Source organism: Rhipicephalus sanguineus, chromosome 7 (assembly GCF_013339695.2).
Source record: "Rhipicephalus sanguineus isolate Rsan-2018 chromosome 7, BIME_Rsan_1.4, whole genome shotgun sequence".
NCBI classification, from domain to species: Eukaryota; Metazoa; Arthropoda; class Arachnida; order Ixodida; family Ixodidae; genus Rhipicephalus; species Rhipicephalus sanguineus.
In genome coordinates this window covers 86382862-86407890 of record NC_051182.1, presented here as the reverse complement: position 1 = coordinate 86407890, position 25029 = coordinate 86382862, and the positions used below count along the sequence as shown (strand labels likewise).

The 25029-nt window shown below is 46.2% G+C and overlaps 2 long non-coding RNA genes across 2 annotated transcripts in view; both read right to left on the bottom strand.

Annotated features, from left to right (window-relative positions):
• The window catches only part of LOC119399580 (uncharacterized), a 39475-nt gene extending 33758 nt beyond the window's left edge, over window positions 1-5717 (bottom strand). Inside the window, exon 1 of the long non-coding RNA XR_007416887.1 lies at window positions 5642-5717. This is a non-coding gene — a long non-coding RNA (uncharacterized LOC119399580). The remainder of the gene's footprint in view (window positions 1-5641) is intronic.
• On the bottom strand, window positions 186-3774 carry LOC125759320 (uncharacterized). The gene is made up of 2 exons (XR_007416888.1): window positions 3513-3774; window positions 186-490 (listed from the first exon to the last, which is right to left on the bottom strand). It is a non-coding gene; the product is annotated as an uncharacterized LOC125759320 (long non-coding RNA).
• Window positions 5718-25029: the final 19312 nt, after the last annotated feature.

Here is a 25029-nt window from a genome sequence, read left to right as displayed (position 1 = left end):
AGAAGGCGCTTGTAGTTTGTATGCGTGCTTCCATTGTTTTTGCCAAAAAAGATTTCAGGTCAAGTTGGCGTCGTATCCTTTTCTCAATAAGCAGTGCCCGCTTTGTCTTGAATCTATTCTTAACGGACACTTTGCAAAATAGTAATACCGTGAGCAAGTATACTTTCCAAACGAACAGCGTCGAGCACAAATAAAAAGAGGTTTATTTCGACTTAAGAAAGCAAAAAGAACAATTGCAGGCACAGGTGTTTCGCCACCTATGCCACTGCATCTCATGTAGGCCTATACAATGACACAAATGAGGAAAGTTCGATCAGTCCACTCGCCACAACGTCCATGAAAACGTCCGGCAGGAGGCCACGGTTGGTGTTCCGCACCGAGGCGTCACGACGAGTGAACCATGAATCGAGGATTTTCCTTTTCCCCGCTTTTGTTGAAGGGTCAGCGTCGTAGTATCGTCCGGGTCAAAACTGTGTCCCATCTTCCAGCACTGTTAGTTAGAGAGACAGAGAGAATTGTTGAATTCACAAATTGAGAGGCACTACTTGAAGATGGACACTTTGACGGCTTTACTTTTTTGGTGGGGACGTTAAGCGGATAATAAATAGGATATCCAATCCCCCCCACACACACAGACAACAAAAAGAGGAAAAGATATACATACACGGCCTTGAGAGCAACATCGAACACAGAAAAGAAATGCCACAGCGCAATAGAAACACAGAAAAGACTGCTTATTTCCCAAGGAGGCGCCCTCTCCTTTCCTTCATCTTCATTCACTACCATTTTCTCTCCCCACCAACGACGCTTAGCCCTGTTCTCTAATGAGTGGCAGAAATAAGCGTCTTTGTTATACTCAAACCACTACTACTTCACTACACCCGGTGGCAACTTTTCTTGGCAGAACTGTGGAAGCTACAGAACCGAAACGCTCTCCTGCGCACGCGCCATGAAATTGTAGCTATTCTCATTTTCCAATATTAAAAGTTACCTAGCTCACATCAATAAATAAACAAGCTTTCTTCATTACAGAAATAAAACAAGTATGGGAGCCTAGTAACTGAAACAAATATTGAATGTTTTCAATTTTTCTCTTTTTTCATTTTTTGGACGGCAACACGTTTTCCGCGCGCCATTTCTCGCAGTAAACATGGCGTCGCCCGTGCTGCCTAGACCATGTGCGGCCGCAAGCTGGCTGTTTCGTCCTCGAAGAAAGATATGCCCGAAATGTGAGAGAAAGCCGCTGTCAAAACAGATCAAAGAAGTTGTCTGCAGCATCCATGCTGGGTTAAGGTGCCGTCAGCTTGAACTCTCGATGAACGCTGTGTGCCGGACTGTCAACGAGCTCGCCGGAGTGAGTGAATGGTGTCATAATCAAGGCTGAAGCTCTGCGGGGCCCAATTGCTTCCGCAAAGCGTAATAAACAGAAATCCTCGGGCGAACTTAACAAATTTATCATGGCCAAGACGAGGCTGCCGCGCTACGATACGTTTGCGTTGGCAGCATTTCAAAGTTCCTTTGACAGCAATTCAGCAAAGCGGGCAGGTTTTCATGCGCAATGAAATTCTTTCTGCCGATAAGCTCCGAAAAGACATAATTAACGACGCTGACATGGACATGCCGCATATCGGCATTTTCATGGTGCAATAAAAAATGCTGAACTACTTGGTGTTCTCTTCTGGAAAGAGAAAAGGAAAATCCGCTTTGTTTGAAAGAGAGGACATCACTGATTGGCATCGAAAGTTCCTCCGAGCAGTGAGGAATGCGGAGGCAGCAGCGTTAAGTTCTTGCATTCTGTCAATTTCTACACGCTTTCAGTACGCATGCTCCTTTATAAGTGTCAGCACGAATAAAAAATAATGATAGCGTTCATTGCATTTTCCTTTTGTTTTCGTGCTCTTTCAAATCACGTATGGCTGTGAACCCTGGGATGCAATAAAATATATGAGCCATGTTTATTACATATTTACTTTTTTCTACCAATGCCAATCGGTGTTATGGACAATACCTGTTATCCACTTGATGTACAGAGATGGTAAAAATTCAGCAGAAATCGCACTATGGGCAGGTGCACAACCAGCGAAGCACCATAAAAAAATCTCTATCAGTTTCTTTTGCATTTTGCGTGAGCTCTCATAAAACGTTTCAATTAGGTGGCATTAGGATACTTGCATTTTGGCTGCGGTGCGTGCTTGGCGACAGCTTGCATAACTATTGCACTGTGCCGCAACCGGTTGTCTATTTAGGCTGTACCAGAGATCAAGACTGTAAGTGTTCACATTCGATCATGTGTGGCGCGTACCCACATATCTCAAGCCTGCGTATGCGCCACACACAACTTTTGTTAACTGAACACGGAAGATATGCTTCATTGTTATCAAGGCTGTGAAATGCTGTGAAGACCCTCCGAAACGCGGGAAATTCTCTGAACATCATTCTATGTTCAGTAGTTAGATGCGTCTATGCACACTGATCTGAATGCCACTCTCCCATTCACATTTTGCACGTACACTTTTATTCTGAATGCACTAGCGTTGCGAACAGGCAAAACCGAAATTGGAACTGAAATCGGCCGTAAGCTGTCGGACAACTTGCGTAGTAACACGAATGCGCGGAGGCCCCAGCTCCGTAGCCTTTGCACCGCTGCCAAGATAATGTCTCGCCGAGCCTAGTACCCCTTTCACAATAACCGAAAGGTCAATTAGCCTACCAACCAGATCCCGATTTTCTTTAACGCGACTCCATTTTATCCTTTCGCATTCTCTGTCACCCAAAATCTGGCACCGTTAGCCCCTTACTCCCTTTCTCGCGATAGACGCACAACCTTCACCAAAGTGCGATTTCTATTTTCTAGGTTGATATCTCATATATGACTGATCCTTTCAAAATAATTTTGCGCCAAAATAAACACACACACACACACACACACACACACACACACACACACATATATATATATATATATATTGTAGAATCCTGTACCACGGACCACTTGCGGGCTAAATTCATTAATTGAAAAAAAAACAGTTACAGCTGATTTCAGTTTTCATTGCTTTACTGGGTCAGTTTCCATACTTTACCAAAATAATTTATACGTGATGATAGGCCTCGACAAGCAGTTTATGAATACAGAAGGCGGACAAAATTTACCCTTCATTCATACTAACCAGGCAAACAAGATATTTTTGCAAAGATTAATTATAACACCTAATAACTCTTTATTGAATTAACCCACAAGTATGATGTTTTCAGCCAAAGTGTATATCTTGAGAATCCATCCGCGTTCAAAATATTACAATGATCTGCCAAAATTACAGATTTTTCATATTATTCTTACTTTTTAGGACGGGCTCCAAACAATGCATCCGGTACCTTGTAATTCTAATCTTTTACTGCTATCTTGCAGTGCTAATCTAGTCTTAATAACATGTTTGGTTATGAACATAACAGTGCCCGATTGTATTAGTTTTTCGACAAAAATGACCCAACCATTTCAAAGAGAGCTCACTCACCAGTTTTGTCACCGCACCCGCGACGGCTGGTTCGTTCTTCACTGGCAAGATGCCCCTGTGTCGTCGACTACACGGCGCCATCAAACGATAAAGGTTCTCGCAACGCGCTGATGTCGATGACAATCTTTGTTGATGCTTAGTGTCGCTTCTATTGTCTAAGGTGCACGAAACGATTTGTTTTATTTTTTTTGAACGCGGGCTAAGCCTTCCCATATTCCGAGCTCCACTGCGATGCAGGTGTCTTGGCTTGCGCCATGTTGGTTTCTGGCATGGAGGAAGGAAAACTCAGGAGAGGCCCTATCGTATCCCAATGCATTGCGAAAAGTGTGGCGGAAGTGACGTCAGATTTATGGGGCAAACAAACCGGTATGGGGCAAACAAAACAGCAGACGCCCCGCGGCGTGCTCTCCGCGGTGGTTCGCTTCTGCTCAGATTTGTAGTCCCGGCGTAAACTTAGCGCGTATTGTGCGGTTTGCACGTAGTAAAACGTTGCAAGCAGACGTTTACCAGGCTGTTCGTGCGTGGCAGGCCCGAGCGAGCGTTTTTGTGCTACAGAAAGTACCGGTACGTGCCGTAATCAAAAACATTCAGCCCCTGCGTCATTGTATTCGAACTCACCTAGCAGTGACTTACGCGTTCTACTGGGCGTTAGATCTCTCTTTTCCGTTCTCGTAGCCCGATTGCCCGATTAGCGGTTGCGGCGCAACGCCAACCTATAGTTGACGTAACTTCACGTCGAAAAGAGGACACCGCTGAATTGTATAGGCGATCGTGCACGTAAAGTTTGTAATTCCAGTGCGCACACAACACAAGCACGCGGCGAGCGCACACCGAACAATACAGACATCACGTAGTCCGATAATAACAACAAAAGTTTATTGCCCTTTCGTTGAACGACACTGCCTCTAAAACGTACGATGCCTTCAGCGCATGTTATGTACGGCGCGTCAGACGCCAAAAACAAAAGTTCAGATGAGTTCTGATTTGACAGAATGAGTAACAAGCAACAAAGCGCACACCCGAGAGCTTCGCACGCAAATACCATGCCTTAGTGATCAGCAATGAAGCGAACGTATACGTACACATGAAAAGTGACACCCGGTACTGTCCGCGTGCACGCGATTTGCACCGGGTATACGCAACAGCTGGGCATTGCGTAGCTTTCCTAAAGAACACACACAAAGAGCAGCATGCGTGAATCGACTACACCGCTCGCACGGCAAAAAACAAACAAACAAACAAAAAGGCTGCAAAGTTTCGCGATGCGCGCATGCGCTTGCAAACATCGAGACGGAAGTCGCGAAATGTTTCGCTGCGCCTTCGCAAGGAGGCAATGCGGGTGTTTGCGATGTGGAGGCTTCACGAATGTGACGTCAGGGCCTCTCCTTAGTTTTTCCTTCCTCCATGGTTTCTGGCGACCGGCCACCCGGCAGAGTTACCAACGTCACTCATCCCGCAGCCAATGAGAGCCGCTGAGCGATGCGGCGGAACGTTTGCGGCAACAGACCGGAGTATCTGACCCATGGGCATCGGAGTATAGTATGCGCTCCTTGTTCCTCCGTCCGTCGGTTCATGGGAATACAAAATCGTCGAATGAATATATGTACTCCGGTACCTGCCGATGTGTTCCAGTTTGGGTGAGGTCACCAGAGTGTAACGGGAGCATTATTCCCTAAGTAATCCCCGCTCCGTATATTTTCGTTTACAGTGACTTTGTCTTTACTCGTAGCTCCAGGCATTGCTAAATGAACTGTTAAACGCTGTGTGAAATGACCTCCTCCGCGCGTTAGGTACGTCATAGTAGTTTTCAAACTCGAGGAATGCTGCCACAAGAAAAATGGAAGTAGGCGCGATGCTGACTTGTTTTCCCGGATTCAACGCACGAAAATGAGAAGCGGCGCAGCTGTGTAGGTGGTGTCAGAGTATGCATCCGGCAACGTGGCAACAGCTGTTTCCTCAAACACTGTCACGAGCGTATGTTCGTGCTATGAAAAAAAGCGACTGCTTAACATAATGCACACAATGTGTTCTGAAGCTTACTGGAACTCAGGTAACAAGGATAGGCAACAATTTTGGCAAAACATACAAAATCGGTGTGAAAATGAGCCGCATTACAACAAGTGACTTACTGCAAGCAAACAGGATGAGTAAGGCGACAAGGAAAAGATACCTAAAGTTATTCATTATAACTTATTACTGAAAACGAAGAAATAACGCCGCTTGCTTTTATACCATGCTCCCCTCACTTAGCAGAAGGATTGTCAGGTCATGCGTATCGTAGGTTAACCTTTCTTTATTATTAATATCGATAATTTGTTTCCAATAATGTTTAACCATCTTTGTTTTTTATTGTATTTGAAATTTTGATGCCCTTAAACACTAACGTTAAGTTGTTGACCTGTGATCTTCAAGTAGGTGCCTGAGTTAAAAGCTAATCAAAGGCTAGGCTACAGAAGCCTAGCCTTTGAAGTTTGTGAATCGAGAGTCTGTTATTTACTCGGCTTCATTTCTCATGAACTCATTGCCTCTCTTAGAACAACAGTGACATTTTAGTAGGTAGCTTGACGCACGTGCTGTACATGACTTGACAATTTTTTTCCGTACTGTAAATTCAGCGCGGCTATTTCAGCGCCTGTACTCGGTCGATGTAACATAGGTAACATATTGTTACGAGTGAGGAAGCGTTTATTGAGAACGCTCAGCGGCGGAGCACTGGATGGGGGGAGGGTACGGAAGCAACAAAGTCCTCGTCGTCGTCTCATCTCACAGTTCCTCTTTCTCGCTCCAGAGGCGTCGTCACACTTTTCCTCGCGCCGACGAAGGCCACCGGACTAGTCAGATGTCCTCTCATCGTGTACATGGTTTTGGCCTGGCAATGTGCTTAACTTGAGCTCTTGTAGAACGTCGGCCGCTGAGTGTGAGGCGCGCTATTTTATGGTTTACCTCACTCAGACGGTCGATGATGACAAACGGGCCAGCATAGTGTGCCAAGAACTTTGTGCATAGACCGCCCTTCCGTACTAGGGTCGACAACCACACAAAGTCCTCAGCACGACTACGAGTCTCAGCTACTGATAGATTATCAGCGGTTGTCAAAGGGAAGATAGTGTCCAAAGTAACAACGCGGACGTCTGTACAGAAGAAAGAATGGGCTACAGCATGTTGCTTCGTGTCTTGCTATGTTGAACGCGTATGTTATAAACGCCAAAATTTCCTCCCCGTTCCTATGATTGGATGTCACGTACATTGAAAGCATGTTCGTAAGCGTCCGGTTCGCACGCGCGGTAAGATTGTTTGTTTGAGGATGATAGGGTGTTGAATGACGAAATGTAGAATCACACAATATGTATGCAGCAATGATATTCCAATAGTACATGAGGTCGACGGCGCTCTGAAAAGATACTCTTGAAGATAGCATCAGTTAATATTCACGAGGAAATGGCGGTGTCCATCAGAAACATACTGTAGGCGACAAACGAGTAAACTTTGCTATGGACCGAGGAAAGCTCCTAGCCTATCTGGTGTTGATGTAGTTTTCTGCACTCCTGACAAGACGAGAAAACTGCAGAGATCTAGGAAAAATTCTTGAAAACACAGTAAGTACAGGTCTGCTTAAAAATTAGAATTAGAAGTTCATAAAATGCCGGACAAGTGTTGCATACGTCCTCCTTTTATTTTGTGGGAAGGCATACCTAGTACAAGCTCATACACGTAATCTCATTCGCATTTGAGAACGTCTACAATTCCTTGGTACGCAAAATTATTCGCGCTTATCACACTACGCTAAACCAGAGTCCTCTAATACTTCTTATAGGTGATCACGGAACATCGCCGGCACGCTATGGGGCAACTTCCTACGCTGCCCAAAGCTTCCGCGATGCGGCGCCGCTGTGCCACAGAGGGCACCATGCGCGTGCCGACGCACTTGAGCGGTTCGACACGAGCTGATGGTTGTGGTGCTATCTGTGTTTATGCTGCCTTTTTTTGAGACAGCTGAAGTATGTGTGAGGGACAACGATGCGGAACACGTTTTGAGTGCCTGCCGGTAGTTCCGTTTACAAGAGAACAACCAAAAGGTGCGGTTGGTTCGCCGAGTAACAATGATGAGCGTGATATATAAAAGCAGGCCCTACATCTACTGGACAGTGGTGATTCCGATTATGAATCGATGTGCTCACGTATGTGTACGAAACACATTGGTTCCTCGGATATAGACTCCCAAAGCGACTGCCTGCGATTCCGATTTGAATGGACTAAATCTTATTGAGAATTGGCATCGTGTCGGCGGAAAATTTATAGCTGGCGAAGTACCTCAATTTCATTTCCTTGGTCATGAGACGAAGTCACTGTACAGAAGCAGCCTTTGCTGAAGTAATTTATTCATCTCCTGTTAAAACACTTCTGACATTTTAACGGAAAATTCAACAGCGGTGCTGGACGAACAATTAGCTCTCTGCTCAATGAATAAATCGCAATTTCGTACGGATGAATGCGGGTGCAAGAGCCCAGATGAATGGCTCTTTTCAGTCACACCCCTACTTGCTGCCACCTTCTTTAGGCGGTAGGATTGAAGAAAAGCCCAGAAGCAACCCATTTCGCCTCCTAGAATATTCGGTCATATCCGGCAGATGCAAAGATGACACGTGTGAAGTACGCTAAAATAACCAAACGTATTGTGATGTTGCACGTGCGCGCTACTACAACGGCTTTTTTGATTCCCTGAAGTATAGTCGGTTGATGTCTAGCGCCTGTGGGGGGGGGGGGGGGGGGCACGTGGCCAACGCACAGTAAGGTTCGACTATGGCACGGACTGTAGCATGGTTTGGTGTTATCAGGGAAGGATATGGCTGTTCCTGCGGCGCCCATCGCCTCGACATGCTATGACACTGGCCCTCGCTTTGCCCTGTGGTGACATAACTAAACGATAACCAAGTGATAATTTCGAGGGCGAAAGCAAGCTATTGGGGACGATATGCTCTCGCAGGGACAGCCAAGCTCTCTCCCTATAACTGGAAAATATGCGGCGATCAGCACAACTGTACAACCTTGCAATACACTGGGCCACGCGCTCACGTGGTCTACCTAATACTGACCGCTATAGTACATTTCACGAAAGGTGCTATTGGAACGTTTGGGAATCCAAATCTGCCTTGCAGCTTAGCACAGAATCAGGGGAGGACAAAATATGAAGTGACAAACGGACACAAGCGCTAACTTCCGTCCACGAATCTTTATTTCCGGGATCGGTCATATACATACACACACAAAACCACGTCACTGTGTTAACAGCTATTTTTTGTAACTCATGGCCTATTAAGACCAATCTTCAATCTGTACCGGCAGCACCTGAAGGCGAACCTATACACTGGAAATAAAATCACATTTAAAGCTTGCGTGAATATTCAATTGCCTTAACCGGCTGTGGGAATCGTGTATGACGCCCCTCTTCACTACCTTCGACTCGAGGCAACAAGCAACTCAACTGAGTCCGCTAAACTACGTTTGCTCAAAGATGTGCCGTTAACACTATATAAAAAGATACAGTGCAAATCCAGAGGGATACGTTCGGCAGACCGTTGAGGCTAGTGCTTGTGTAGGCGGCGTGCGACGGAGAGACAAGGAGAAGGGCCGCAAAGTCCGTTGGTTGTACGTCCCCGCAACCATTGACATTTAGTTGTGTAATAACCTTTGTCTTAGTTGGTCACGCAATATCTGAGAGCTCCTTTGGTGCAGTGGGCGACGAGAACGCGACGAATGGCGGCCAACGTGAAAGTTCCAGAGAGTACATGTGCAACCAGCGTGGGCTACGGCGGAGCAGAGCGACGCCACTAAGCAGGAAAGCAGGATGAAGAAGCCTACGCTTGCAGGAGGCGTGGTGGATAGTGTTTGATGCGATGAAGTGCCTTGGCAGGACGACGACAAGCCTCTGCGAGATCATGGGGATCCGGGTCCCGAGCGCGGACGGTGGACGATGGCCTGTGCTTCTGTTCGGGCAAAGGGGCACGCTGGCGCAAGGTTAGAAGGAGTCCCAAGTCAAGACGCTCGAGAAAGAGGAGAGGGATGAGATCGAATGCAGCTAGGAGAAATTGCGTAATGTCGAAGACGATCTCAAAGGAAACTGTGAAGCAGCCGCTAGCGACGACAAAACCGTCAAAAAGAACGCCACGAAAGATTTGGCACCTTTTGAGTCATCATCATCATCCTGTCTACGCCCACTGCAGGGCAAAGGCCTCTCCCATGTTCCGCCAATCAACCCGGTCCTGTGCTTTCTGCTGCCACGTTATGCCTACAAACTTCTTAATCTCATCTACCCACCTAATTTCCTGTCTCCCCCTCACGCGTTTGCCATCTCTTGTAATCCAGTCAGTTACCCTTAATGACCACCGATTATCCTGCCGACGTGCTACGTGCCCGGCCCATATCCATTTCTTCTTCTTAATTTCAACTATGATATTCCTAACCCCCGTTTGTTCCCTGACCCACTCTGCTCTCTTCCTGTCTCTTAAGGTTACACCTATCATTTTCCTTTCCATCGCTCGCTGCGTCGTCCTCAATTTAAGTTGAACCCTCCTTGTAAGTCTCCAGGTTTCTGCTCCGTAGGTAAGTACCGGTAAGATGCAGCTGTTATATACCTTCCTCTTGAGAGATAGAGGTAGACTACCATTCATGATTTGATAATGCTTGCCGAATGAGCCCAATCCAATCCTCATTCCTCTAGTTAGTTCACTCTCATGGTTCGGCTCCGCGGTTACTACCTGTCCTAAGTAGACGTACTCCTTTACAACTTCCAGTGTCTCGCCACCTATCGCAAAGCGCTGTTCTCTGCAAAGATTGTTCCACATTACTTTAGTTTTATGCACATTATTTTTCAGACCTACTCTTGTACTTTCCGTATCCCATATCCAGCTTTTCTGGACACCAGCGGCCAAGTTCGCGCGAACGACACCACGTGGCGTATCGACCTTAAAGAATTCAAAAGTCCCGCCATGACGTATGCACTGACGCGGCACTAAATAAAAGATAATCAAAAGAAACAGTACACACGCCCCGAGACTGTCGCTTCACCTCAGTGCGCAGAAAAGAGAGCGCTGTGTGTCGGCGTTATCTCGACGGCGACGACTGGCAATGAATCGGCAGTTTTTCTAGACGTGCTACGCCAAATGTCTGGCCGTTATAGATGCGCCCGCGATGCATCAAGAGAATCGTGCTTTTCTTTGTTTGTTTAGTTTCTTGCGCTGCCGTACCGGTGGGATATTGAAGCAGCATGCTGCATTCTGAGTTTCTTTTTTCAGCTAGCGGGAACCATTATGTTTGGGTACGAACAGGATATTGTGGTTGCATAATAACCAAATTTCCTTTGGTGTACCACTTGGGTGATGCTTGTCTGCTCCTTCCGTTACCTCAAATTAGAACTGGATAAGTTTGAGAACGCTAGGAATGAGAGTAAAAAAAGAAGTTACAGATAGTTTTTATTTGTTTTCATTTAGTTCTCACTGAAATGTGACTGCCACCGCAAGCTTGGCGCCGTCAAAGCGGGTGTGCAAAAATGATACAGTCGTTGAAAGATGATCTTGTACACCGGAAAATGTGAACTTGGTTAGTTTTTTTGTTAAGAATGAACGTACACTCTAAGCCAAAAATGGGAAAAATGAGAGTAACTGCGGGTTTTAGTCCTAAATACCAACTGTTACTCCCCAAAAAGACCAACTGGAACAAGATGGCTCACATGTCTCAAGTTGGGGGAGTAACCGTTTAGGGTTAGGTTGGAAGGGAGCAACAGAATGACGAACGGCAACATTTGCTCTCGGCGCGCAACCGTTGCTCTCCTGCAGGACGCACCCTGTATCGGTCGATGCATAGGCCACATTTCCTTGCGGGCTGGCGTAAGGAAACTACTTTTTGTAAACTGAACAGAGAGATGCGCACGCTAATAGGGACATTAACTTGTACGTATACTTTTTAACCTTACCTTGTTACCGGAACACATGTTTTAGAAAAGTTTTAGCTCCCCGTATGTAAACGTTTACGTAAGTACGTAAACGGATACCTTTACGTTTGAATAAACCATGAAATGGTGATGATAACTGCACTTCAATTATATTTAATTTAAATAAGATTGTATCACCGCTGCGGCAAAATCACGAGGGGTTTTTAGCGTGTACAGTATCCCGGTATCCGCAAACGGGTGTAGAATACCGAGTTATCCGACGATGGTGTCGCCATCTTGTGACGCTTCGTGCAACCATAGTATGGGCACGTTTATTTTCGCCTAGTGTTTTTGAGGAAAAAAACGATTGAAAAGATAACTCATTCGTAATTATGCCGCGGCAAGGCATTTGCACCAGAAGTAGAACGCACGATGTTTCTGCAATAACAATTGTTTGCTTGCCTGGTTAATCTTGTTCCCGCTAGATGGCGCCACCTATTCAGCCTGTCGGGGTATTTATGTGAAGGCTTCTCACGTGCTTACAGCTTCGGTATTCTATTTCAACTCACTCTAGTGACTTTAGCCGCTGAAACAAGGTGATCGCAATTGGCGCTCGCACTTCGGCTTATTTTTACTCGGCGGCTGGAGCCTCGGTAAAGCGGATATCGCGAGTAGCCGCGAACGAAGGTGGATTTGCGAGATAGGGCCGTATACACGTAAAGCCAATCCGGCGAGTAGTTCACGTTCCGTAATGGCCCGCGCATGCACAGATTGCTTCCGGCAACTCGTAACACGGTAACGTAAAGCTAAAAGCCCCTAATACAAGCTAAACGTTCCTAATAAAAGGCATGGTTGCATTTGAACGCCAGCACCTGAAGCTGCTGTCGTCGCAAGCTAACTGGTGTGTTTGCGTATAACACTTGGCATAAATATATAGCCTGAGAATGTGGCAATAAAATGCGAAGCTTCGCGAGACTCCGTATATACTTCACGACAAAGAAGCGGTTGAGAGAAGTACACAGTTGATAGACTTTACATTTGCGGTTTTTTGCTGAACGGCCGTCTCCAGTACAAATCAGCAAAAGCCCCGACGGCAGGGTTGCAGCAGAGATCACGCAACGAACACTTTTATTGCGATGCGCAGAAAGACTGACAGCGAGCTAGCACCGCTGGCCCACCCCTCATCATCTCTACCTTGTCACTTGCTGATTTTGCTGGAGGGCAGCTATCGCAATCGTGTCCGGTAGTTTGACTTTGTGTTTAATCTCAGAGCAAATGGACGTTATCAGCTCAAGCTGTGTTGTCTTTTCAAAGGGGAGGTGACTCTTACGCAAAAAAATTTATTATTATTGATATTAGTAATAATAATGATAATAGAGAAGAAAACACTCCTCCGGGCAAAAAAAAAAAAGAAATTGCTGGCCTTTTAGCTAGCGCAAAAGGGAGCTCTGGCAAAGCCTGTGTTTTCGCGAGACTCATTAACCTGACGTTTTCAGATGTTTACACTGTTACTTTCGATTCTCTTTTGAACATCACCAATGGTTCTGCACGCCTATGCTCATTTCCTTAACATGTCAGAACGCGCAACGACCCGTCGGTACATACATAACCCCGTTTCCTTTCAAACGGGGCCGTAGCGTGTGGTGGCTTAGTGGTTAGCGTACGCGCATGGAGATTAAGGGGTCACGAGTTCGAATCCTGTGTGTTTGCTGCAAATTTTCTGAAATTTATTTCTGAGTGAGATGTCTGTATATCGTTTGTGCATCCAAACAAGTATCTGTATAAACCTCAATATGCTCTATAGGTCAATCAAAAACGATTTTTTTTGGGCCCCATAAGAAATTAAGGAGTAACGGGAAGGAGCATCCGTTGCTCCCTTGAGGAGCATCAGGAAGGAGTAACAGTTGGTCCTCAAGGAGCAAGTGGGGAGACTAACCATTGGGCCACTGAAGGAGCAACTGAAAGGAGAGCAACGGTTCATCCCCTGGCCGTTGCTCCTTTTACGAGAGTAATGGGAGTGGCAATGCACTTGCTCCCTCAACGGAGGAACCCCTATACCCCCGTTGCTCTCTTTTGGCTTAGAACTAGGGGTGTGCGAATATCAAACTTTTCGAATACGAATCGAATACGAATATCCACCTGCGAATATCGAATCGAATATCGAATATCAAAGGAAAAATGCCTCCACAGTAACGATATTTTATTTAACATGTAGCTATTTGAAGAAAAAAAAAACATTAACAGCCTGACTGGCAACGCAACATACACTGCTATCTCCAGAACAGAATGTTCAGGCTAGCACAATGCACATCACAACACAAGCAAATATCACGGCACAATGAAAGTAATGACTACATCATGTTATCATGAAGAAATATGAGTTGCTCCACATGATCAGGCAGCAGGCGCTCCCTTGTAACAGAGACAACCCCCCCTCCCCCTGCACCTGAAAAGGCACGCTCGCTTGGAACAGAAGTGGCTGGTATAGGGAGGTACATATGGGGCAAAGCTTTGCCAGACTGGGGTAACTGAAGGTGCCTACAGTCCGCCACCAGTCACATGGGTCACTGTCTTTCTTCAGAAGCCATGGTCCCGCATAGTGAACGAGTGGTAGTGCGGCACGTTGCGGCCGCATAATATTGAAAATGTACGGTTACATGATCGCCAACAGCGCTGCACGTCGGAGATGCACCAGCAATAAATCATACGTATTGGGGCGCTCGTCGCAGGCAGATACCGTGCCCCCGTGTACTTACGATGTTTATCGCTCCTCTCGGCAACATTTTTAGCTATACGAACGCAGCATAAATGTGGAAGACGAGTTATTTTATGCATGATAATCGAATCGCATATTCGATTTTGTCGAATATTCGAATTTATCGAATATTCGAAACTTTTCGAATACACGATTTCCGAATCGAATACGAATATTTCGAATGTAATATTCGACGAACATTCGAAACTTTCGAATATTCGCACACCCCTACTTAGAACATATACGACTGATGTGTTGTGTAATAATCTCTAGATCTGCCGTCTATCCCGCTAAAAAAGGCACTTATCTATCATAATTGCATTTCTTCTTTCTCTTTCTTTTTTTCCCCCTTTTTTTTCTCACGGTCGACCGACTCATATGCTCGAGGTGATTGTCTTGAATACTGTTGGCGCAGATACACCAATAGGTCACTCTAATGGGCTGGAAGTTCTCCTGAAGCTCTCCTTTCATGTTCTGTAGGCGCAGTCTTTTTCAACTTTGCACTACAGCAAGCACAAAGTCGATCATGAATCACCTACTGGCCCAATCGTCCACTCTGATCAGAACAAAGAAATTCAGAACAGCGAATTTTGGCGTTTTTGCGCTCACAACAACGATTGTTAATGCAACATAAAATGGTAACTATTCCTACAATCTCTCCAAATCACTTCTTTATTTTGTATCGCTCCTGATGTAGAATACAAAATGCATTTGACTTGCTCGACAACGGGTCACAAGACACATCAGAGAAAAGCGAACCCTTTAATTCACCCTTCTTTCGTTCACTCAGCGTATGAAAATTTCTTCAGTTGTGAGTGGAGCTCCTTCTGTTGCCACGAAGATGTGCAGGCGTTCCAAAGGAAATCTTAAGCCTTTCTTTCCAGGAGGTTCCCTTAAGAGAACAATGGTGTTTATGCGCACAGGAATTTTGATTAGTAGTTTTTCGCTCGTAGCAATGACTGAAAAATACCAGTCTTCAGCCAGATAAAGCCTAGCGAAATCTGCTTTTTCCCTTAATATCTACTGCTTTTCAAGCAGTAATCTTCTTCCTCTGAAAGCCCAACGGAAAATGACCCGTGTCGAAGAGAATGATTACAGCTCCGCTCGAGGGTCTTCAAAACCGGAGCTTTTTTTTGTACTTCATGATGCAAAATATCAGCCGCGTATTGGATCCTGGAATCTTCTGGCTTGATAGGAATGCCAAAGCTGCGAAGACATTCCTGGTTGGGATTCTTTTTTGGCTCAAACGTGTAGGCCCACCTTGAAAGTCCCTTCCACTGTATCGGGTAGTTTTGTCTCTATTGTAGATAAGGAAATCACAGTAAAATAGATAGTAAGAAATATATAATTCAATAATAAATTTTACTGCAACATAAAAGTTGCAATAGAAATACGCGCGAAAGCGACTAAGAAAAATTAATAATATTTCAGAAGACACGATAACTGGCATGTAGCCTCGACTTTAATAACAGGGATATCTGCACACAGGAGTGAAGTAATGCGCATCAATAGCACAGTGCTATCATAGATGCATGCGTTTTAGAAAACACCCTCTAGACATGGTATTCCCTCTCAGCATTGTCTGAGTGGAAATAGCTCAAAGAATTTTAATTCCTGTCAATCTGATAACATGTTATTTTTTTTTTCTTAGATTAGGCCCTAAATCTGCCCTAAATGGTGGTTCTGCGCTGTACAGCGCACAGGTGTTCTGTACAACGCAGAGCCACCATTTAGGGCAGATTTTGTAGTGACGCGGAAATTACCTCCTTGATAGTGAGAAAGTTCAAATATGTATACACAACAACCTTCTCAATATCTACTTATGGAGAAATATTTGGGATCGTGGAACATGAGGTGAGCATTAGTGAGGTCACGACTTTTTAGAGTAAATACTTATTCTATCACTATATATATTCGCGATGTGCTTTCTTAAAGGGACTGACAACTGATCGAAATGTGTCACAAGACCCTGGCTGTGAATTACAGTGACATAAACGAGCTTTTTTTTTCACCATATGATTAGGATTTGCATTGTTGAATTACGCTTTGAAAGTCACAACGACATGTCGCGTTGCCTGACGGGCAAGCTTTCATAGTGCACGAATGAGATGTGCAGAATGCTCTACGCAGTCCGCTGCTATTTACTAAAGAAAAAAAAATGCGTTAAAATTAATCCGCACGTTATTAGGCATTCTCGATTTATTCTGTGCTTATAAAAGAGTAAAAGGAGTTGACGTTGAGAGGTGGCGTTGCCTTCGCGACTACTAGTGAACGCATGTGGTGGTGGTAAACATTTTATTCAAGAAATTCACAAGAGAACTGCTGTGTGCCTGAGTGGCAGTCCCTAGTCCGGGACGCCATTGGAGATGGCCGCTGCCCGGGCGCGTGCCACCAAGGAGCGTTGCGCATCCAAGGTGGAGCAGCCGAGCAGGTACTCCTCCCAAGCCTCTCTAGTTGGGATGGGGAAGGGGGATGAGAAAGAAAGTGGAGTTGCAGGACACGAAGCCACAACGTGAAAGGTGTCGGCGAGGACCTGACAAGTCGGGCACGTGCCAGAGATTTCCGGGATGAAGTGCCGGGCGACCGCCGGACTAATGAAAGTATTAGTCTGAAGGCGGCGTAGTATTCGTTCGTCTGCTTTCGCCAGACCGCGAGCAGGGCCAGGGTAAAGTCGACGCGAAGTGCGATAATAATCCAGAATATCACGGTAGCGTGTGAGTCTCGAGTTTCCAGGATCCGACTCAGGACATGGAAGGGCAGCGGCCCGGAAGAGAGAAGCGCGGGCAGCGGCATTCGCCGCCTCGTTGCCGGGAAGTCCTGTGTGGCCTGGAGTCCAGACTATTCTTACGGAGTGAGGGCTAAAGCGCCAGGAGGCGGCTTGAAGGAGACGAGCAGCCAATGGGGTGATGGAACCCTGGATATATCGGGAAGAGGCTGAGCGCGAGTCTGTCAAGATAGTGTGAGTGGTGGGGTGGGAGGCGGCCAAAGCGATGGCAACCTCTTCTGCATGAGTTGCACTATCGGCTCTAAATGAGAGGCCGTCGACGTGGTGACCTTCTGTGATCACAGCGGCCGTGTAGTGACCCGAGGGGGAAGGGCCCGAAATGTCTACATAAAATACGCCGGGGCGATCGGAGTGACGCGCCTCAAGGGCAGCAGTGCGCGCGTGCCTTCGACCGGAGTGTTGTTCGGGGTCCATGTTGCGGGGGAGTGGCTCCACCCATAACTTCTGGCGCCACATTTCCGGTACTGGGGATGGAGGTACCGGGTCGGAGATTGTGTTGAGGCCAAGTCTGTGTAGCAGGCGGCGCCCGCAAGGCGTCTGCGAAAGACGATTAAGTTGGTTGACGCGGTGGGCTTCCCGCAGCTCCGCGAAGGAGTTGTGCACCCCCAAGGCCGCAAAGCGGCTATTGGAAGTGGCAATGGGAAGGTCCAGCGCGCGCTTATACACGGAGCGGAGAAGAGCAACGGCGCATGCGCGCGGCGCTTTCTACATTGAATGAACTTCCATGTAGCACACATCAAAAACCGGAAAAAAGGCATTCCATACCGCTGGGGATGTGGCATGGGCTTCGCAAGACACTGACCTACGTAGGCGGTGTCACGGCTGAAACGTTAGTAAAGGCATCTTTTCTTTTTTTCAGTGAGTACTACCCGCAAGGCATTCTCTACACACACACACACACAAACACTATATATATATATATATCGTGCATTACCGACCACGTTAGTCATAAACCTGGGGCGAACAAGCAAGACGAGCTTGATCTGCTCATTAGTTTGATGAACCGTAATTAGGCTTGGCTCGGGAACACAGTGCGGAGGGCAATCTAGTGAGCGTCGAATACTTGGCTCATTGAATCGGTAAGCAGAACTGTAAAGCGAAAAGCGCTTGTTAGTTTTGAAGTCTTCTTCCTCGCTGTTTTCATTCACTCTGTTGTACTACATTGCTGCTAACATGGGTACCTGTTAAGGGAAAGTCATCAGTAAAGACAACATGCATGTGTCCATGCCTGGACTTCCCTCTTAGTTACTCCCTCTTATTACTCTTTCAACGGCGTGAAGTGGCGCTGCGGCAACAAAGGCCAGTGTGTAATCGGCTAATATTCCCTATGAAATTATCTATGCTTTTCAGGAAAGCAGCGTACACTAAAGAACGTGTTGAAAGGGTGTCGTTTCGCCTCACGAAAACAGTCCTGATATCGTGCATGCCTCTCGATTGCATTATCGCCGCGCTTCCGGCACTTCCAGGTCACAAATGGCATGCACGTTATGAGCGTGAGACAGCACTCTTCATAGGAAAGTGGCGAGTGCCGAGAATTCAAGAAAGGAAACGCAAGCCAGCAGCAAAGCGGCCGGTTGAAGATCTCTCCGTCGTTGCTATGGCAACGGCGCGCGCGGCCGCGCTCGCTTCCGAGTCTGCTTGCCTACCGTTTCGCCGTCTGTTCCGTGCACACCGCTCCCCGCCGCCGGCCTGCGCCAGTCAGCGAGGGGGGGGGGGGGGTAAAGGGAGGGGGCACTTGCTGAAGGTCTTGACAGTTTGAGAGAAACACCTATTCTCATTATTCTTGTCAGTAAAACACCGCCTCCGTCAAACTTTTGGGAAGGGAGGCGGGCCCTTGGGACATACCCCCTAGCTACGGGCCTGGCCTCTGGACTCCTAGGTGGCCCCGGTCGGTTGAGGTTAACTAAAATCTGGGTTCCTTTTCTTCGTTATTAAGTAAGGGGTTGTGTGGTAATAAAAAATAAAGCATTAGAAGTTTACTTGCTCCATTTCCAAAAGCGAAACCGAAACTGCAGCAAATATCTTGGTTGCAATGCTCCATGCGAAAAAAACAAGCAACTAAATTTTCAACAGCGTTGTACTAGTAATAATAGTTGCTGGAGTTCTACGTGCCCAAACCATAATATGTTTATGAGGCATGCCGTAGAGGAGGGCTGCGGAAATTTCGACCACTTCAGGTTCGTAACGTGCATCTAAAACCAAGTACACGAGCCTCTAGCATTTTCGCCTTGTTCAAAAATGCTGGAGCCGCCGTCAGACCTGTGCCCATTGGGTCAGCAGCCGAGCACCGTAACCGCTGTACCACTGCGGCAAACATAAGCAATTCTGAGAGAGACAAACAAAAGAAAAAACCGCATTGGGATTCGAACCAAGGCCCCAGCGATTGCGCGCAAACAGCCAGCATGTATGATCAACCCATTCAGCCACAGCGCGCGGCGGCTAGCCCGTGATACGATAGCTATTATAAAGATACTACGGTCAAACTCTCCTTGCAACGCTTCTTGCAAGTGTCCCCACCTTCCAAAGAGCAGGAACGGAATGCAAAAGTGAAAACAGCTGCTTTCTGTTTGCAAAAATGCGCTGTAGACCATAATTAGATGTTTCACAGCGCAAGGAACGAGGACGACATTGGAAAACACACACAGCGCTGAACTTAAAACTGACTATATTTTCAAACTTACAGCAATATATATGCGCTCTTCACCAGGAAAGAAAAAAGAATAGAGCAAATGAAGCATACAAAAAATTCCAGAAAAAATCGTAGAAGCCCAAACAAATTTGAAACGTGATAAAAAGTGCACGAGTGCAGCTTCGCTTGCTCTTTCGAGCAACGAAAGTGAATTTCTCGTAATCGCAAAATATATGTGATATCGATGATGGGTTGTTGTTTCCTGCGTAACAAGCGACTACAATTTTTTGTACACCAGGCCTGCAATTGTCGCGTGACCAAAATCACGTAACATCGCACATCTACTTATGTGAATACAATCACGTAACAACTAGCCACGTGACTAAAAATCACATAAAATCAAGTAATTAGTCTTGCCACTGAAATCCCGTAACGTCAGGTAACTATTGACGTGACGTGTTGGCGCCAAAAACTTCGGAACAACCGGGTGGCGCGGGGCAACCTCAGCGTCCGCACTGGACTCTAATAAAGATGTACTTTCTCTCTCACGTGACTAAGATCCCATCACATAACTACTAGTGACGCGACATTTCCCCTTCAGAACCACGCAAGAAGTGCGTAGTCTGGGGAACCGACCGAAACCTGAGAAGAATAGATTATCCAAGCCTAGTCATATCCTATAATACTATACTAGAAAAAACATTGCACCTATAGCAATAGCCTGGTATTACTAGCAAAACCTTAGAAGAAGCTAGGTCGAACGCTAGCTCCGCTTTCAGTTCCAGCCTTACGCAACCAGTACATGCTGTGCACATTTCCATTTACAGATCTTTAAAATGGCATCTTATTGCGGTACGTTGTGGGCTGTGGGTGCCTGCGAAAAGCTGCTGAATCACAGGATTTTCGTTTTGTAACTGGAAGCACCAGTCCCTGGACTTCCCGAAAGCTTTGATCCACACACGTCATATCACACGGACCTATCCGATGCAGCGCACAGTGTTATGTGATGTTAAAGGAGAAGGCATGCTGGATTTTTTCCGTTCACGTAGGGCGATAGATACGACAAGAGATGAATAAAAATCTCAGTTTCACCGCAAGGACGATGCAATGAGTGCGATAGCAAAGAATGAAGTAAAGCTGCAGGCAGCTAACTCAGATGCAGTCTCGCGTAACTCTACAAAATGGTGCTGTAAGAGAACACAGCCACTCCAGGTAGGAAAGGGGATTTCGCACAGTCTCTTCGAGTTGAGAGCGCAGCATATAGAAGGGTATATGAGCCGTCCGCTGATGCTTGTCGAGATAGCGATTTTGATTTGATTTAAGTTAGGGCGAAATCATTGCACTGCTGTTTGAAAAAGAACAAACAATTTTTCCTATTCTTTGATTGGCTGAACTATCTGTTGGTTTCATTAGTAGTGTCTAACAAAAAAAGAACCCCTCGAAAAATTCCCCTTCGTTCGTTAAGATTACGACAAACACTTGCGTTAGCCCTAAAGTAAAAAGCAACTGCAAAAACGTCTAAATTGTCATTTATTTACTATGCCTCGGTTGTCTAAGCTTAGTTCGCTTCCTTTACGTTGCTGAATTGTAGGTACCTGAGAAGATCGTAACGACATCATTGAGAAGGGAGAAATAAGTTTCCACCACAATACGCGAACAACAGTTGGAAAGAGCTTTGTTCACCATAACTTGATCGGGCGTTCTGTTCCTTAGGACGTTTATAAAAGAGCAAAGTAAGAATTACAAATGTAGATCTGAACGATGTGATACGCGTGGAGTGTTTAAACATACACTAAAAAAGTCATATAATAAAGAGAAAAAAGAAACGGCAGCTCAAGATTACAGTCAAGAACCGAAACCGAAACGAAAGCTCTTTTTTTGTTTCGGCGGCGACATCCTGTGCGAAGCTGCAGAACTAAGTCACTGGCCGGAAAAAAAAAATGCTGATCCGTCGCCAGGAATCGAACCGATCACGGCGCGGTGATGCCGCGCTCTGAACTTGAGCGATTAGCTCGCTCGGCCACGGTGGACGCCTTGTCGCCCGCGGTAAGCAAGAGTTTATCAATTTACCACAAACATTTGAACGACCGCGCTTCATAAAACGCGTTAGGGAACAATGTTATGCCAACTGCGGCAAGTTGAGATTGGCTTCAAACGAAAGCTGATTGTCAGGACTACATGTGATTTCCTGACCATTACCATACCTTGCTTAGTTTTACGACAGTGACCGTTTTTGTCTCGAAAAACAGGCCACATTTTTCGCCGTTTCCATAGACTCCCATTGTACAATCTTTAGCTGCTCTGGGAACAAAATTGAAGCTTACTGCAACGTGATCGCTGCAGTCTTCTCGTCCGTTTAGGTTCCCAGAAGCGCTCTGTGGTCTGCGTTTTTCAACATTCACCCTCTACACTTAATTATTCGGGAAAAACTCGCCAGTTCCATTGAAAACGCGCTAGCTTCGCGCCGGGGCCGCCAGGGGCGCTGGCTGTGATGTGTCCAGAAAAGCTGGATATGAGTTCAGTAATCATGAGCTGTAATTCGTGTCCCGCGTTACTCATCAATGCAATCTCATCAGCGGATCGCAGGTTACTGAGATACTCTCCGTTAACTCTTATCCCTAATACTTCCCAAGCTAGGGCCCTGAAAACCTCCTGTAAACACGCGGTAAATAGCATTGGAGAGATCGTCTCTCCCTGTCGTACGCCCTTCTTTATTGGGATTCTGTCGCTTTCTTTATGAAGAACTATAGTGGCTGTGGCTGCGCTGTAGATTCCTTCCATTATGTTTATATACGCTTCATCGATGCCCTGATTCCGCAGTGCCTGCATGACTGCTGTTGTCTCCACCGAATCAAATGCATTCTCGTAATCTATGAAGGCTATGTATAGGGGTTGGTTGTATTCCGCGCATTTCTCTATCACCTGATTGATAGTATGTATATGGTCTATTGTTGAGAAGCCTGTACGAAATCCTGTCTGGTCCATTGATTGATTGAACTCTAATGTCGTATTAATCCTGTTAGCAATTACTTTTGTGAATAGCTTGTAGACAACGGACAGTAAGCTGATGGGCCTGTAATTTTTCAGGTCCTTGACGTCGCCTTTCTTATGGATGAAGATGATGTTGGCATTTTTCCAAGATTCTGGTATCCTCCCCGTCGAGAGACACTTCGTATACAGGGTGGCCAGTTTTTCTAACATAATCTCTCCACCGTCTTTCAACAGGTCTGATGTTACCTGATCCTTACCAGCGGCTTTGACTTTTTGAATTCCCTTTAGGGCTTTCTTTACTTCTCCTGTCAAGACTGGTTGGATGTCAGATTCCTCTGGGATATTACTGCTTCTTACGTTATCATCCTGACTGTCTCGGCTGCTGTACAGATCTCTGTAGAACTCTTCCGCTACCTCAACTATTCTATCCATATTGGTTGTGACCTTGCCTTCCTTGTCCCTTAATGCATACATCTGATTTTTGCCTATGCACAGTTTTGTTTTCGTAGCTTTGAGGCTTCTTCCATTCTTTAGAGCATGCTCAATTCTCTCCATAATATACTTTCTTATGTCGGCTACTTTACGCCTATTCAACTTCGAAAGCTCCGCCAGCTCTATTTTGTCTGTTGCATTTGGGCTTTCATGGCTTGACGTTTCTTAATGAGGTTTTTCGTCTCTTGGGATAACTTACCAGTATCCTGTGTAACGACTGTATCCCCGACTTCCACTGCACACTCCTCAATGATACTAGTCAGATTATCATTCATTGCGTCAACGCTAAGGCCGGTTTCCTCGGTTAAAGCCGCGTACCTATTCTGAAGTGAAACTCTGAACTCCTGTACTTTCCCTCCCAGAGCTACTTCATTAATCGGCTTCTTGCATATCAGTTTTAGCCGTTCCTTCCTCACGTCTAGTTGAATTCAAGATCTTATCATTCTATGGTCACTGCATCGGATCTTGTTAACTACTTCCACATCCTGTACAATTCCCGGGTGGTCGCACATTATGAAGTCTGTTTCAATTTATTTTCGCCATTAGGACTCCTCCACGTTCACTTACGAGTAGTCCGTTTTCTGTAGAAGGTATTCAAGATCCGTAAATTATTGCGTTCTGCGAACTCTACTAGTGACTCCCCTCTGGCATTTCTAGAGCCGATGCCATATTCCCCGACTGCATGATCTCCAGCCTGCTGCTTGCCTACTTTTGCGTTAAAGTCGCCCATAAGTACAGTATACTCTGTGTTTACCTTACTCATTGCTGATTCTACGTCTTCGTAGAAGCGTTCAACCAGTTGATCATCATGGCTGGATGTAGGCGCGTAGGCCTGTACCCCCTTCATCTTGTACCTCTTATTAAACTTAATTACGATAGATATCACCCTCTCATTAATGCTATAGTATTCCTCTATATTACCAGATATATTCTTATTAATAAGGAACCCCACCTCTAGCTCTCTCCTCTCAGCTAAGCCGCGATAGCATTGGACGTGTCCGTTCTTGAGCACTGTATAAGCCTCATGTGGCCTCCTAACCTCACTGAGCCCTATTACATCCCATTTACCACCCTCCAATTCCTCGAATAGGAGAGCTAGACTCGCCCCACTATATAAAGTTCTAGCGTTATACGTAGCCAAGTTCAGATTCCAATGGTGGCCTGTCCGGACCCAGAGATTCTTAGCACCCTCTGCTGCGTCGCAGGTCTGACCGCCGCCTTGGTCAGTTGCTTCGCAGCCGCTGGGGACTGAGGGCCGAGGGTTAATTGGTGTATTCATGTGGGAGGTAGTGGCCATGTACTACACCAGGGTGGCCAATCCTGCTTTGGTGAGGAAGTGCATTGCTGGCTGTGGTCGCCAGTGTCTTATTAATTACGAAGACACTATTAGCGAGGCCGAGCAGGCCCTGATCGCGCATTCGATGACAACGGCCAATCGTACGCGATTATGGAGGGTGAGAACGAAGCTGCTGCATCGAAGGAGTTCGTGTGCGGAGACCGTAAAACCAGCCACGCGTGCCGGCTCCAAGGAACTCGCCGCAAACAAGGCTGCACCAGCAGCGGCGGTCTTCTCCTAAGTTGTCATAACCTTTGAACTTTGTTTTACTAAAACATCTTGTATTACAGCGAAAGCTGTTATGAGATCACAACAAGGCAGTTGTCCGCCGCCACCGCCGCCGCTGTCCGGCGAAATAAGGCGAAAACCTAAATAAGAAAAAAAATATCCGGGATGGAACGAGGTTCGAATCCGGGCCCTCTGCGTAGGAGCCCAGTATTCTACCTCGCAGCCGTGATGGAGCTTGAAACTGCTATGTCTTGAGTCGGATGCGTTACCGCTACGCCACACCTGGAAGACGAGAATCGTTCTGTTTTCTGCATGCTATAACTACGTCGGGTAGTCAGTATTTTCTTTTTTTTCTCGTTTAGAAACGTAGATTT